At 39.0% G+C, this 15,585-nt stretch overlaps 3 non-coding genes and 1 pseudogene across 3 annotated transcripts; 3 read left to right on the top strand and 1 right to left on the bottom strand.

Moving 5' to 3' along the window:
* LOC134325914 (zinc finger protein 208-like) overlaps window positions 1-15,585 on the bottom strand; it is a 202,452-nt pseudogene that overhangs the window by 52,315 nt on the left and 134,552 nt on the right.
* On the top strand, window positions 259-332 carry trnai-aau (transfer RNA isoleucine (anticodon AAU)). The gene has a single exon. It is a non-coding gene; the product is annotated as a tRNA-Ile (tRNA).
* Window positions 612-685, top strand: trnai-aau (transfer RNA isoleucine (anticodon AAU)). Its single transcript has one exon. It is a non-coding gene; the product is annotated as a tRNA-Ile (tRNA).
* On the top strand, window positions 10,787-10,860 carry trnan-guu (transfer RNA asparagine (anticodon GUU)). The gene has a single exon. It is a non-coding gene; the product is annotated as a tRNA-Asn (tRNA).

Consider the following 15,585-nt stretch of genomic DNA (forward strand, 5'->3'; position numbering starts at 1 on the left):
AGATGTGTATTAAGAAAGTCTGAACATAAGAAATGACTAGACAGTGATGTCTGAAGTAGGACTGAGATCTCGGATCATTAAAATAACATGAAACTGCTGCATTTCTGGTGCAATAACAACCAAATTCAGTTTAGTAGCCGCTCATTTCTACAGATCTTCACTGAAAGTGTGCAGAATCTCAAATGGTTTTTGTGCTGCTGGTTGAATGGGGTTAGTGTAGAATTATGTACAAAGATCTAAACAGAGAACAGATGAATTGGCCGGTTAGCTCAGTTGGTTAGAGCGTGGTGCTAATAACGCCAAGGTCGCGGGTTCGATCCCCGTATGGGCCACACCCACTTTAATGATTAAAGGTAGCATGGCTGAGAGAGAGTCAGTTGAGCATATGCTGTGTATCAGGACTTTCTAACCTGAGTAATTTAATAACTGGAAGTAAGAATATCACCCTGTTCTTCTACCATCTTTAATTCTGGCTTCATTTCACATCTCACACGAAGATCTGTTCTGCTCAACAACAGTAAAGCTCCATCGTTTCTGTGTGGCAGCTCCATAACTGAAGGGCTGTCAGTGTAGAATCGGGTATGTGGGTATATGACCTGCCCTTGTACATCGGCCGGTTAGCTCAGTTGGTTAGAGCGTGGTGCTAATAACGCCAAGGTCGTGGGTTCGATCCCCATACGGGCCACACCCCCTTTTGGACTTAAACTAACAAACAAGTTATCCTTCTCTAACTAGCAGGTCCTATTGCCCTGGGCTTCAAACGTTGTCATTCTGGTAGGACAATAAAAGCGATATACTACTTTTTATTCAATGTATTTAACTACATAGTGTTGTACAACATTACATGTGTACTTAATACTTTTGTATTTTAATACTTGCAAATTTTAATACTTGCATACTTTAATACTTGCTTACTATAATACTTTGCATTAATATATATTGAGCTGCTGTAATAAATGATCTATCTATAGATTCATTTAATTTGATCTGTAATGCTAGTGATGGGCTATCCTAAACTATCTTTAGGAAAGTAGATATATCTAGCTTTGGGGTTGTTGAGGCTAAATATTCATGATTGTTGTAATGTTGCTACACAGTCACATTAGAAATCTCTTTTAAAACTAATGTTTGATATTGCAGGGTCTGATGAAGACACTAAAAATCTTATCCGGTGGAGAGTGGCCAACCAGGCCCTCTTCACCGGAAAACGGAATGCAGCGGTTCGAGGGTTTGAGTAAGTGACTGTTTGTTTGACGTAACAAAATTTGTGTTTCATCTTATGCATAATAATAATTACAAAGGGTGGTATAAAGACAAGTTCTATTATTCAAGTTTTGCAAATTTTTTCAAAGCATTAAAAACTTTTAATGACCAAACTTTTTTTGAAGCAGTGTATGCTATATACATTAATAACTGTCATGTGCATTATATTGTAGAGCCTTTGTGTTGGAGAACCAACTGCAGGGGAAGGTGACTCCCACTTATGTGAAGAAGAAGTGGGAGAACCTCAAACAAAAATACAAAATAAGCTTCGTTTGTTGGTAAGATCTTCAGTAAAAATATCAGAAAAGATTTGTAATACAAGTTAAGGTCCTTGTACTGTGGTTATGAATCTTGTAGGAACTTAAGTGTCCACCTACTGGGGTAAGTACAGAGGATGGTGAAGCAACAGCAGCATCCTGGAAATGGTACGTGGATATGGATGAGGCAATAGGTGGGAGACCATCAATTAACCCACCGACACTTATTTCCTCATCTGGCCAGGATACTGCTATAGCTTCACCATCCTCGAGAAGCATGGAAACCCCAGCCAAAAAGAGACGAGGGGAGAAAGATTTAGTTGCGTATCTGAGGGAGATGGAAGAAAAAGAAAATGAGAGGGAGATAGAAGCAGCAGAGAACAAGGAGAGAAGATGGAGAGAGGCTGAGGAGAGAGAGGAAAGAATAGAAAGGGAAAGAAGAGAACGAGAGGAGAAGAGAGAGCAAGAGGCGCACCAGAGAGAGGAAAATCAAAAAGTGTTGTAGTATTATTGTATGTTGTGAGAAAGAAAATGTGTTGGCAAATAATAGAAATAAAGAATTTTCTTTTTAATGTATGCTTTGCACCCATCAGTAACACCAACTGCCACTCTAAAACATTCGGATCCGGCCAAGTGGGCAAACTCAGCTCCTACACAGCTGTAGTTCATCACCAGTTGGTAGGGTGATGATCCTCCTGACGAGCCCTCTGACAGCCCTACTAATGTTGTGCACCAAGGTTATAATAGTTTTGGATTTTTCATTATAGTTTAGTTTTATTTCGTTGTGACTTTTTTTTTAGTTAGTTTTAATTATTTTTTAGAGTGGGTTTGCTAGTTTTTATTAGTTTTAATTATTTTTTAATGCTTAGTTTTGGTTCTTTTATACTTTGGGTTATTTTTCAGGTGCAGGATTTAAAAAGGTCAGAGTAAGTATTGTGTAATAAAAACTCAACAAAAGATACCATTTGATAAAATTTATTCAATTAATGTTAAACAACCACCTGTCCACAAAAACTGTAACAGTCCACAAGATAGCAGCCTAAAGTGCAAAATGTGTGTAATACTGAAAATTACAACAGAGACGCATATTTACATGACACAAACAGCTCAATAAAAATAGTTTGATAAAAAATTTTCATCTTGATTAATTTTTTTTAATCGCGATTAAAATGTAACGCCTTTAACGCGATTAATTAATTAACGCGATTAACGACAGCCCTAATAATAATAATATAAACTAATTCATGAGACACACATCAGGGAGCTTAATTCAGGGCTCTCAAGTCTCACGCATTGAGCGTGAGACACACGCATTTCAACAAGCTCACACGCTCACACGCTCACACATGGTATTTCTTACGCTGAGAAATTATTAACTTCGCCGCACAGAAATGACTATAATCTATCCTACACACGAGTCAAAGGCAGACTACTCTGCGCTCATACCGCTGTCTTAAATTTGCGACCTATCGGCCAATCAGAAAATAGAATTTCTCAGCCAATCAGAAAATAGAATTTCTTGTTGCTGGGTGAGGAGTTCCTGGATGGACATCTCTATGCCCCAAGACCCAGACATGTTTGACATTGTGTATATATACAACCCCTGGCAAAAATTATGGAATCACCACTCTTGGAAGATGTTCTTTCAATTGTTTAATTTTGTAGAAAAAAAATAAATCACAGACATGCCACAAAACTATCATTTCTCAAACTGTCAACCCTCTGGCATTAAGAAACAATAAAAAAAAGAAACAAATATAATAGTTGTGGTCAGTCACAATTGCTTTTTTTTAGATCAAGTAGAGGAAAAAAATATGGAATCACTCAAATCTGAGGAAAAAATTATGGAATCATTAGAAAACACTGCACCATTATTACTTTGTTGCACCACCTCTGGCTTTTATAATGGTTTAAACTCTCTGAGGCATGGAGTTAACTAATGACAAACAGTATTCTTCATCAATCTGCCTTCAACTGTCTCTTATTGCTGTTGCCAGATCAGCTTTGCAGGTTGGAACCTTGTCATTGACCATTTTCTTCAATTTCCACCAGAGGTTTTCAAATGGATTGAGATCCGGACTATTTGCAGGCCATGCCATTGACATTATATGTTTTCTTGAAGGAAAGTTTTCACGTCCTTTGCCCTATGGCAAGATGCATTATCATCTTGAAAAATGAAGTAATCATCACCAAACATCCTTTCAACTGATGGAATAAGAAAAGCGTCCAAAATTTCAATGTGGACTTTGGCATTTATTGAAGACCATCTCCCCTGTGCCTTTACTCGACATGCAGGCCCATATCATCAACAACTGTGGAAATTAACATGTTTTCTTTAGGCAGTTATCTTCATAAATTTCATTGGACAGACACCAAACAAAAGTTCCAGCATCATCACCTTGCCCAATGCAGATTCGCGATTCATCACTGAAGATCACTTTTATCCAGTCACCCACAGTCCACGATTGCTTTTCTTTAGCCTACTTTAACCTTGTTCTTTTCTTTTTAGGTGTTAATGATGGCTTTTGTTTGGCTTTTCTGTATGTAAATCCCATTTCTTTTAGGTGAATTCTTACAGTTCAGTCACAGACATTGACTCCACTTTCCGGCCACTTGTTTCTCATTTGTTTTGTTGTGCATTTTCTGTTTTCAAGACATATTGCTTTAAGTTTTCTATCTTGATGCTTTGATGTCTTACTTGGTCTACCAGTATGCTTCCCTTTTACAACCTTCCCATTTTGTTTGTACTTGGTCCAGATTTTAAACACAGCTTACTGGGAACAACCAACATCTTTTGTGACATTCCACAATGATTTATCTTCTTGAAGGAGTTTTATAATCCTCTCATTTGTTTCAACTGACATATCTTGTGTTGGAACCATGATTCATGACAATCTGCTTTGTGCAACAGCTCTCCGAGGTGTAAGCACTCTTTTTAAACTGAAGAATAATTAGCAAATCTAATCTGCTGCAGATGTTTTGTTTTTAAACTGCAAATTACAGAGTGATTCCATAATTTTTTCCTCAGATTTGAGTGATTCCATATTTTTTTCCTCTACTTGATCTAAAAAAAGCAATTGTGACTGACCACAACTATTATATTTGTTTCTTTTTTTTATTGTTTCTTAATGCCAGAAGGTTGACATTTTGAAAAATGATAGTTTTGTGGCATGTCTGTGATTAATTTCTTTTCTACAAAATTAAACAATTGACAGAACATCTTCCAAGAGTGGTGATTCCATAATTTTTGCCAGGGGTTGTATATAGCACACGCCCATTGACATGAGCAACTTAATAACTGCAAAAATCTGTAGGAGTGTAATTAGGCTTCCTTGGTTCATTTTTTTTCAAAGGTGACTGGTATGAGCAGATTTTCGAGGCTGTCTACGACTGCCAAACTGGTATTAGTTCTGCCTCACTCAAATGCAGATGCAGAGAGGGTTTTTTCCATGGTGGGGCTTAATAAAACAAAAACCAGGAACACGTTTGGCACTGGATGGAACTCATTAATGGACATTGAACCACAGTGCTTTAAATGGGAGAACATCGGTCATCAAGGCATCAAAATCTGCCACCAACACTTACAACACACAACATCACTCATAAACACAAACACACACAGAGGGACAGAATAACCACCACTGTTCAAGGGGCCCATTTGTTTTTCTTTATTTAATTTGTCTGTTTGTTTGTTTAGAAAGGCATAGCTAAAACAATGTATTTAATATTACAGAATTTAGTGTAAAGTGAAGAGACAATGACCACTGCTGTTCAAGCCCCCCCCCCCCCGACATCGACAGAACAACCTCTGACAACATCCAACTCACTCCAACTCACTCACTCCACCAACTCACTCCAAGCAAACTTGAAAACTTGAGAGCCCTGTTAATTTGAGAAAAACATAAACTTAACTTTTGCTGTCATTATTTTGCAGGCTAACGTGGTGAGCAGAAACGGAATGTAAACATGAAGTGCCGTCAGGGACCAATCTCAATCCGCTCCCTACTCACTCCCCCTCTCCACTCCTACCCCTTTTCCACCAAAAAAAACGTGGTTCTAGAACCAGTTCTGTTCAGGTTTCTCTGAACCTTGGTGTTCTGTAGAGAACCGACGCGCGTTTCCACCAGTTTTTGAGAACCAAGCCTGCGTCATCAACGATGGGTGTTACTTACTTGTTAAGAGTGGTAATGGCGGAGTGTGTGGATTATGTGCGAGCATTAGTGCTGCTGTTACTGATGTTAGTTTTTATGTAAAAAGCATCAATCTAACTATCTGTGATAAGAAGACGTGACGTGTTTGTATCAGTTGTTGTTTTCTTTAGTTCACTGATGTGAGAAGAGTTTTGCGCTTCGCTTTCACCGCGACTCTCAGCACAAATAGCGGATTTACTTAGCGCTCGACTCGAGCGATAAAACATCATTAAAGTTCCACATCACGAATAAACATCTGTGTTTGTCTCAGTTGTTGTTTTCTTTACTTCATTGATGTGAGAAGCGTTTTGCGCTTCGGTTTCACCGCGACTCGGCACAGATAGCCGATTTACTCAGCGCCCGGCTTGAGCGATAAAAGATCACTAAAGTTCCACAACACAAACATCAATCTGTGTGAAATAACCATCAAATCTACTCTAAAATACCACATGTATCTGTGTTTAACTGGATTTACATCATGTGTGGTGTTTATGCAGCTCGGGGAGTTGAAAAAGTTTCATGCTTTATTATTCACATTAAGCATTTTTCGTTCTGTCCGGATCACTTTTATCTCGTTATATCACACAGTTCATCTTTTTAAATGCACTATGAAAATGTCAGCTGCAAACTGGCTAAACATTTAATCAGGTGAAGTTTAAAAGTTAAAAATGCAGTGATAAGCTCCATACGAGACCCAGCTGACGGCATTAATGCTAACATCCGTGTTTGTCTCAGTTGTTGTTTTCTTTAGTTCATTAACGTGAGAAGAGTTTTGCGCTTCGGTTTTACCGCGACTCTCGGCGCAAATAGCCGATTAGCTCAGTGCTCAGCTTGAGCGGTGAAACATCACTAAAGTTCCACAACACGAACAAACATCTGTGTGAAATAAACATCAAATCTACTCTAAAATACCACATGTATCTGTGTTTATCTGGATTTACTTCACGTGTGTTTATGCAGCTCGGGGAGTTGAAAAAGCTTCACGCTAGAGGTGGGCGATACCGGGAATTTTGGTATCGATCCGATACCAAGTAAATGCAGGGCCAGTATCGCCGATATCGATACCAATACCGATACTTTTTAATATTTAAGCTTCATAGGTCCTATGGATCCAAAAGGCCTAGGATAGAATTTCGCCAAACATTGTACGTGACAACAAAATACTTTATTATCACAATCAACATTTTTGTTTAGAAACAATGGAACAGTAACAAAACAAAGTTTGCCTTAACATTAGGAAAATAAATCTTTTTTGAGGTAGAAAAGGAGAAACCACAATACAAAAATAAAATAAAAATTCTCCCCTCACTAGACATCTTTTCTAGTTCTTTCTTTCTTTGTTTCTTTTTTCAAATAGAATTGTTCTTAGGAAAAACAATAAAAAATAAGGAATTTTCTTCCTTTCAGTGCAATTCTGTTTTTTCTTAAATAAACAAAATAAAAAAATATCACTCAACACAACTTAAAACAAAATCTCCTGAGGTAGAGGGCTGACAAACCACAATACAACAAAATTAACACACCACAACAAATACTGTAAACAGTTTCAAACTTATTCTGTTTTTTCTGAGGAGAGCGCTGAGTGGGCGGGCCAGGCTGAGCCTACCTGCATGGCTGTTTGGCTGGCGCCGCTGAGCCACGTGACGGTGCAACAACAAAAGACGAGAGGGGGGAGGAGGGTGCGCTGCTCTTACAGACAAAGACTGTGATGAATCCGCGTGCGCAGCAGTCAGTGCGTGCGGGAAAGGAAAAAAGCTTGAGTATCGATCTTTTTACACGAGTATTGCTCAATATTAATACTAGCGTTTGTATCGATATTATCGATACCGCCCACCTCTACTTCATGCTTTATTTTTCACGTTAAGCGTTTTCTGTTCTGTCCGGGTCACTTTTATCTCGTAATATCACACAATTCACCTTTTTAAAGACGCTTTGAAAATATCAGCGGCAAACTGGCTCAAAATGTAATCGGGTGAAGTTTAAAAGATAAAAATGCAGCATTACGCTCCATACGAGACCCCAGCGGACGCCATTGTTGCTAACGCTATGCTGTACAACACGACACGCCCACAGACGGATGTCACGGTTTGTGCTAAAAAACCAAGTATTCTGTAGTGCCAGATTGGCCGGCTAGTTCACTGTCTGGAACTTCTTTTTTTCCGGTGGAAACACGCGGAACCGGTTCAAAGTCAAGTTCGGGAACCTGAACGGGCTCCGTGCCGCGTCGGTGGAAAAGGGGTATCCGCCTCCATTTGCGCGTTCACGTGGAGTGTCCCTCTGTAGTGGAGTGTTAGTGAGGAGGGAGCGGATTGGGAAAGGCCGGTAGCTAACGTAAAACTGCTCGAGTGGAAACATCGATTTCATATCAGTTCACAATGCTCATAAATAAATTGACAAACACGAAAACGAAGGGTATTCTCTCTATAATTTTATTGTATGTTTTAGTTAGTTTTGTAAACGCCTAATACAGTTTCAGTTAGTTATCGTTTTTTTCTTTTAATTACCGTTTTTATTTATTTCAGTTAACGAAGATGTTTTTTTCAATTCCAGTTTTCGTTATTTCGTTCGTTTTCGTTAACGATAATAACCCAGTTGTGCACAGACGATTTTCGAAAAATTATTCTACTGTAATTATTAATGTGTCAGATCTATCATTTTGTCATTTATTTTCATTGTATTAGTCTAATCATGGTAATGTAGTATACTGTTGCTAAAGAGGTTAGCAGTACTTACATTGTTTCTGAGGTAAAAAATCAATAACTTTCTTAGTTCTCTTCTGTGATTTACTTCTCTCTGCCATCTCAGTGTGGAGTCGGGATACATGACTATAGATTAATCAGTAAGTGGCGCAAATAAAGAGATAAATACCCAAAATTTTGGCGAGTGGAGTTTGAAATGAGCATGCAGTCTGTAACTATGGTCACTTGACGTTCGTAAGATGGTGGACGTAGTACGTACGGTTGTTGTGTGCATACTGCACACTTCTGTACTGAAAGTACATACTTCTTTACTGGCTGAGCGGTGCATTCTTCCTCCAATCTAGTACAAACTCAGTAAGTATGCGATTTCGGACGCAGTCTAAGTCTGTGTCTGTTGCTTATTCTGAATTGTGTTTGTTTGTAAACTGTGAATTAGTTCTTAATCTGGTCGTGATGTTAGTGAATTAAACCTACATCTCTCTGATGGTCTGACCGATGAGCTGTCTGTTCTGACATGCTGCTTAAGCCTGGCTAGCTCAGTCGGTAGAGCATGAGACTCTTAATCTCAGGGTTGTGGATTCGAGCCCCACGTTGGGTGAGTGTCTTTATTTAACGTCAACAGAAACCAAAAGGATGTTTTTCCACTTTGGACAGCCGGTCTCCGGTGACTTATCAGGTGGATGTTTGTGCTTGTAGGACTGTTGTTTACTGGATGTATTTCAGTTACTTATTTCCACTATTCTGTGGGACTACACATTGTTGTTGTGTCTCATATCCGTTTGATCAACAGGCAGGTTGTGCAATAAAAGGCACTCGTCCCCAGGTGGGCTCGAACCACCAAGCTTTCGGTTAACAGCCTAACTCGCTACCCGATTGCGCCACAAAGACACACGCACAGCTGTTTCATTGGATGGTACACACAGGTTACATGACTTGCTAACGTTTACTGAAGGGCAAATAAGTTTCTGACTTGAATGAGAGGGGCATTAAAAAGATCTCACACTTGTCAGAGACAACATTTGAAACCCAGGTCAATAGGAACTGCTAGTTAGAGAAGGCTCACTTGTTTGTTAGTTTAAGTCCAAAAGTTGGAGTGGGCCAAACAGGGATCGAACCCACAACCTTGGCATTACTAGCACCACGCTCTAATCAACTGAGCTACCCAGCTGAAGTCCAAGAGCAGGGCATATACCCACATACCTGATTCTACACTGACGATGGAGAGCTTTACTGTTGATGAGCAGAACAGATCTTCCTGTGAGATGACTGAGGTTCATGTATTTGTCTTTTAAGAATAAATAAAAGCTGATGCTTTTAACCTCATACTTTCCTAATACTTTTATTCTACACCGTCTAAATTTCTTTTAGTCTTCTGCCATGTGCAGTGCAAGAATTCACTATATTACACAGCAGTTCTCTTTTTATTTATTTACTTATTATGCCATTGAAAAAATGTATTGTAACCATTTATAAAGGTCATGTCACATTCATTAGATGAAATGAAGCCAGAATTAAATATAGTAGAAGAACAGGGTGGTCAAAGATCAAATTACTCAAGTTAGAAAGTCCTGATATGCAGCGCATGCTCACCTGGCGTTATTAGCACCACGCTCTAACCAACTCAGCTAACCGGCCAGTTCATCTATTCTCTGTAGATCTTTGTACATAATTCTACACTAACCCCATTCAACCAGCTGCATGGCAGCACAAAAACCATTAGAGAATCTGCACACTTTCAGTGAAGATCAAAGCAAAACTTTACAGTGAGAAATCCTGACTTGAATCAATTTCACTGAGGAATAACAGAAAAACTACATCACAACCTACAGCACTTACAACACAACAGCTGGTTTTAACTACTCTGTACATAAATAATCTGATAATTCAAATAATTACCGCCATCGAGACATCAATTTGGAAGTTATTGTGCCAGAAAAGCAGCAGTTTCATGTTATTATAGTCCCAAAGAAGTCCAGCATCACATGTATGAATGACTACCACCCCATCACTCTCACACAATAGTGATAAAATGCTTTAAGAGATCTTAGCTCATATAAATAGCAGTCTTCTATAGCAGTGTAAAGAGCAGGTGGGTATAAGCCCTATTTATACACAGCGCTGTTCTTTAGTACCCTTGCATCATGAACCGACCCAGGATAACCAACAAAAAACCTACACTGCTATACAAGCTGCACACTGACTACTTTAAGTTATATCCAAGTCTCATTTCTATTGTGTTGTCCCATGAAAAGATTTAATAAAATATTTGCAGAAATGTGAGGGGTGCACTTACTTTTGTGAGATACTGTAAGGTAGACTTAAACATTAGCAAGTCATGTGACCCATGTGTACCATCCAATGAAAATGCTGCGCACATGTCTCTGTGGCGCAATAGGTTAGCGCGTTCGGCTGTTAACCGAAAGGTTGGTGGTTCAAGCCCACCCAGGGACGAGTGTCTTTTATTGCACAACTATGTTGATCATAAACCTCAGTGTATATTATCTGGAAACAGATGCTCTTCATATAGAAATATGCTTTACATTTGCTGGATGGTAATAACTCTTAGTGAAGTCTTAATGAACAATTAAACATCAATTCAGGTTGTGTTTTCAGTTCAATTGGGAAAAATATTAACAGTAGCCAGAGGTGGAAAGTAACTAATTACTTTTACTCGTGTTACTGTAATTGAGTAGTTGTTTTGTGTACTTGTACTTTTAAAAGTAGATTTTACAACCAGTAATTTTACTTTTTAACTAAGAATTGTAATTCGCTACATTTTAAATAACTTTCGTAAAAAAAAAAAACAACACAAATACAGTGGTGTTCAGAAAAATATCAGTGATTTTAAAAAAGTGAATAAAGCACAAAATCATTATAATAACTTTTATTTCCATTAATGCAAATGCACTGAAAATACTACACTTTCAATTCTAAATCAAAACATTAAAAAAATTTAGCCAGTTTGTGTTAATCCTTTACAAAAAAATAAGAAAAATTAATATTAGGCTGTTCAAAAATAGCAGTGCCAGAATTTTTCTTCAAAAACTAAAAAAATGTATGTATAAACTAAAACAAAAATGTTTGAGGTTTCACTTTACTTTAAATTACTGAACTAATATTGAGTGGCATAACGATTGTTTCCGAGATCTGTGTTGCATGGAGTCGACCAACTTCTGGCACCTCTGAACAGGTATTCCAGTCCAGGATGATTAGACTACATTCCACAGTTCTTCTGCAATTTTGGGTTTTGCCTTAAAAAAAACACGTTTCAGATATCAGACCACAAGTTCTCTCTGAGATTGAAGTCAGGGGATTGTGCTGGCCACTCTATTACCTCAATTTTGTTTGTCTGTAACCAAGATGTTTTGGGTCATTGTCATGTTGAAACACCCATTTTAAGGAAATTTCTTCTTCGACATAGGGCAACATGATCTCCTCAAGTATTCTGACATATTTAAACTAATCCATGATCCCTCGTATGTGATAAATAGGCGTAACACCATGGTATGAGAAACATCCCCATATCATCATTTTGTACCACCATGCTTTACTGTCTTCACAGTGTACTTTGGCTTGAATTCAGTGCTCGAGGGTCGTCTGACATACTGTCTATGGCCACTAGACCCAAAAAGAACAATTTTGCTTTCACCAGTCCACAAATGTTGAGCCATTTCTCTTTGGACCAGTCAATGTGTTCCTTGGCAAATTTGAACCCATTCAGGACGTCTTTGTCTTAACAACGGGACTTTGAAAGGAGTTCTTGCTGGTAAATTGGCTTCACTTAATCATCTTCTGTCCTACTGCTAACTTCAGATGTTCCTTGATCTTTCTGGAGATGATTATTGGCTGAGTATTTGCCATTTTGGCTATTCTTCAATGCTTTTGAACAGTAGTTCCACGCTTACTTCTGCGTCTTTCAGGTTTTGGTTGTCACTTCAAGATATTTGAGATCATTTTAGCTGAGCAGCCAATAATTTGCTGCACTTCTCTGTATGTTTTTCCCTCTACAATCAACTTTCTAATCAAAGTACGCTGTTCATCAGAACAATGTCTGGAACAACCCATTTTACCCAGTATTTCAGAAGGAAATGTGCTATGACCAACCTGTGCAACATTTGCCACCCTCCTACATTAAATAAGGGCCAAAATTGACACCCGTTCTTCTGCAGAATGAATGACTTCACCAATTGAACTCCTCACTGCTATTATTTTGAACAAGCCCCTTTCAATCAATGCTTCGATTACTCAGAATAAACGGCATGCATGTCCTAATTGTTGGGTTTGTTTTGTTTTCATTACTCTACTACACTTTCAAGTAAATTATTTGCTATGTAGAAATAGCATTTCTACTAAAAACAGTGATTTATCAGGTTAATGGTGTTGGACTGCTATTTTTTTAACACCACTGTATATACAAAACAGTTACATGTGCAAAAATATGAAATAGGAAAACAATATTAATAAAAACAGTGCAAAATAATAACAATAAAAATTATAATATTTACATTAATGAGGTAATTACCTCTCTCTCTCTCTCTGTGTGTGCGTGTGTGTGTGTGTGTGTGTGTGTGTCGCTTGCTCTCTCCGCGATACTGAAAGTGATTTGAATTTCAACAATAAACAGCTCTTATTATGACTGACTGATTCCCTCTACTGATAGAAGCGGAATGGTTGAATTACAGCCGATAAGAACTGCACAGAAATATAAATATGTATTATAGCGGCTACCAGAGGCGCGACTCAGTTCCTTTTGTTCATTTTAAAGAGCCGTTTTAACGACTCATCACTATAGGCAAGGCACGCAACCCGCGTTGACGTTGTAGCATGGGGAAAGGGGCGTGTGAGACAAATTTTGATGTTTGAGGCGGCTAATGGTCTACATTTTCATGATAAGTTGACTTTTTTGTATTTTATTATTTTATTTTTAATTTATTTCATAATATCAGTAACGTGAGAATATTTTTGACGGCACCCCTGACGAAGCCAGACGCGACACCCCGGTTGAGAAAGGCTGCTCTAACCAACTGAGCTAACCAGCCAGTTAAGCTTTTCTCTTTAGATCTTTGTACATAATTCTACACTAACTCCATTCAACCAGCTGCATGGCAGCACAAAAACCATTTGAGATTCTGCACACTTACAGTGAAGCTCTGTAAAAATGAACGGCTCCTAAACTGAGTTTGTTTGTTATTGCACCAGAAATACAGCAGTTTCATGTTATTTTAATGATCTGAGATCTCAGTCCTACTTCAGACATCACTGTCTAGTCATTTCTTATGTTCAGACTTTCTTAATGCACATCTAAGAGGATTTGTGGGTTCTTATATGTGTGTTCTATCTAAACTATACAGTATATTTTTGGCACATTCGACACTCATCGAGCACTTTATTAGGAACCTATCTGGTACCTGCAATATTTGATTATAAGCTACACCTACCACACAAAGAAATTTTTTGGGTATACAGTTACTGACTGTAGCACACCTGTCACCGTGTACCATTTTCGTACCCTGTTTATCAGAAGAAAGGGACCCCTAGAGGTCCAACACAAACACAAAAAAATGTATAAATTAGTGTAGCAGGTGCAGCAGTGTTGTTGGGATTTATTAGGAACACATACCCTGTTAGCACTGGTTAGCAAATCTTAACGCTGCTGCTACTACTGGCTTTAATAAGACTTTGGAGTGTGTCTGTGGGAATTTGTGCCCATGTGGTCAAGTTCAGTCAAGCTTCATGCAGATTTTGCAATGGAACGTTTAAACCTGTAGCCTAGTGGTTAGGGTACTGGACTAGTAGTCAAACGGTTGCTGGTTCAAGCCTCACCACTGCCAGGTTGCTGCTGTTGGGCCCTTGAGCAAGGCCCATAACCCTCAGTTGCTCAGATTGTATACTGTAACTGTACTGTAAGTCGCTTTGGATAAAGGCGTCTGCTAAATACTGAAAATGTAAATGTAAATCTAAGAGATTCTCCACCACCACCACTTACGATTGTTTTATTTGTTATAAGAGAATCTTGAGAGAACATGTCAAACTCCATACAGAAAGTGACCACATGCCAGGTTTTTAAGCCATGTCTGAATACTAATGGAGCATGCTTGTTTAAAAAATGGTGCTCAGTGCAATGATAGAAAGTCTTTAAATCTACTGGATTATGACATCATAAGTTCTATTAGAACACTGAGGTGTAAATCAGAGTTTGAAGAGCAGCTACATGCAGAACTGCAGAAGCCACTTCACATTTTGCTGATCAGCTTTCTCCCAAGATGTTCAGGATCGTCTCTCAACAACTACTCCAGGCCGCTGGACGGTTTAGCGGCCTGGCTAAGACACACTACAACTCTCAGTGTGAAAAGCCTGCAGCTCCGAGGATGAGACTCCGAAAGGTCGTCGATTCAGAGAACAAAAACCTGGCCAGGGTCTGGAGCGAGTACGCCAGGCGGTATCCTTTGATTTTAGACCCCAAGGACTTGCTGTTGAAAACTTCATCGGTCGACCCTGTCGCTGGTGAAGCAGAGAATAGCAGAGCAAGTCCATCATCTACTGGATTTGATCATTTGTTCCTGGAAGCTGCTCTGGTTGCACTCGGACTGGGCATTACATCCATACAGGGGTTATGCCTCATGGCCGTCGCCACCTGTGTGCTCTGATGGTCCGGAAAGGGCCAAGAGGGCTCGTCACCAGCCAGAGGAAACTTCTAGACCTCAGACCGGGTAAAACTAAACACAGTGTTATTACCCGAGTGTAATTCAGGTTTTGTGGGACTTTAATAAGCACAAAATATTTAATAGTACAGGTGGATGTCGAGAGCGGCCATATAGAAATAAGGAATCTGCCTGCTTTCCTTCTACTCACAGATCCAGCGCGTCAACTTTATGGACATCGTCTTAGAGCTGGTGCTGCTGGGAATTCTGGGAAGAGCGAGGGTGCATCAGATCATTTCAGTAAGAGAGTCTGTGCTCTATAGAGTCTAGAATGAATCTGTGCTGCTCTACAAGTGTAGTCAAACACCGGAGACGAAGGCTCTTTTTGGACCAGCTGATTGCTCTCATCTATTTGTGCGTTACGCCCAGATGGACTGAACGGCAGTACACAGAGCGTTATTTATTCCATCTTCAGGTGCGTGTTCTTTACACCACGAATGATCTCGAATAGAACTGTCTGCTAGTAATCTGTTAT

The sequence above is a fragment of the Trichomycterus rosablanca genome, chromosome 14 (genome assembly GCF_030014385.1).
Source record: "Trichomycterus rosablanca isolate fTriRos1 chromosome 14, fTriRos1.hap1, whole genome shotgun sequence".
NCBI lineage: Eukaryota > Metazoa > Chordata > Actinopteri > Siluriformes > Trichomycteridae > Trichomycterus > Trichomycterus rosablanca.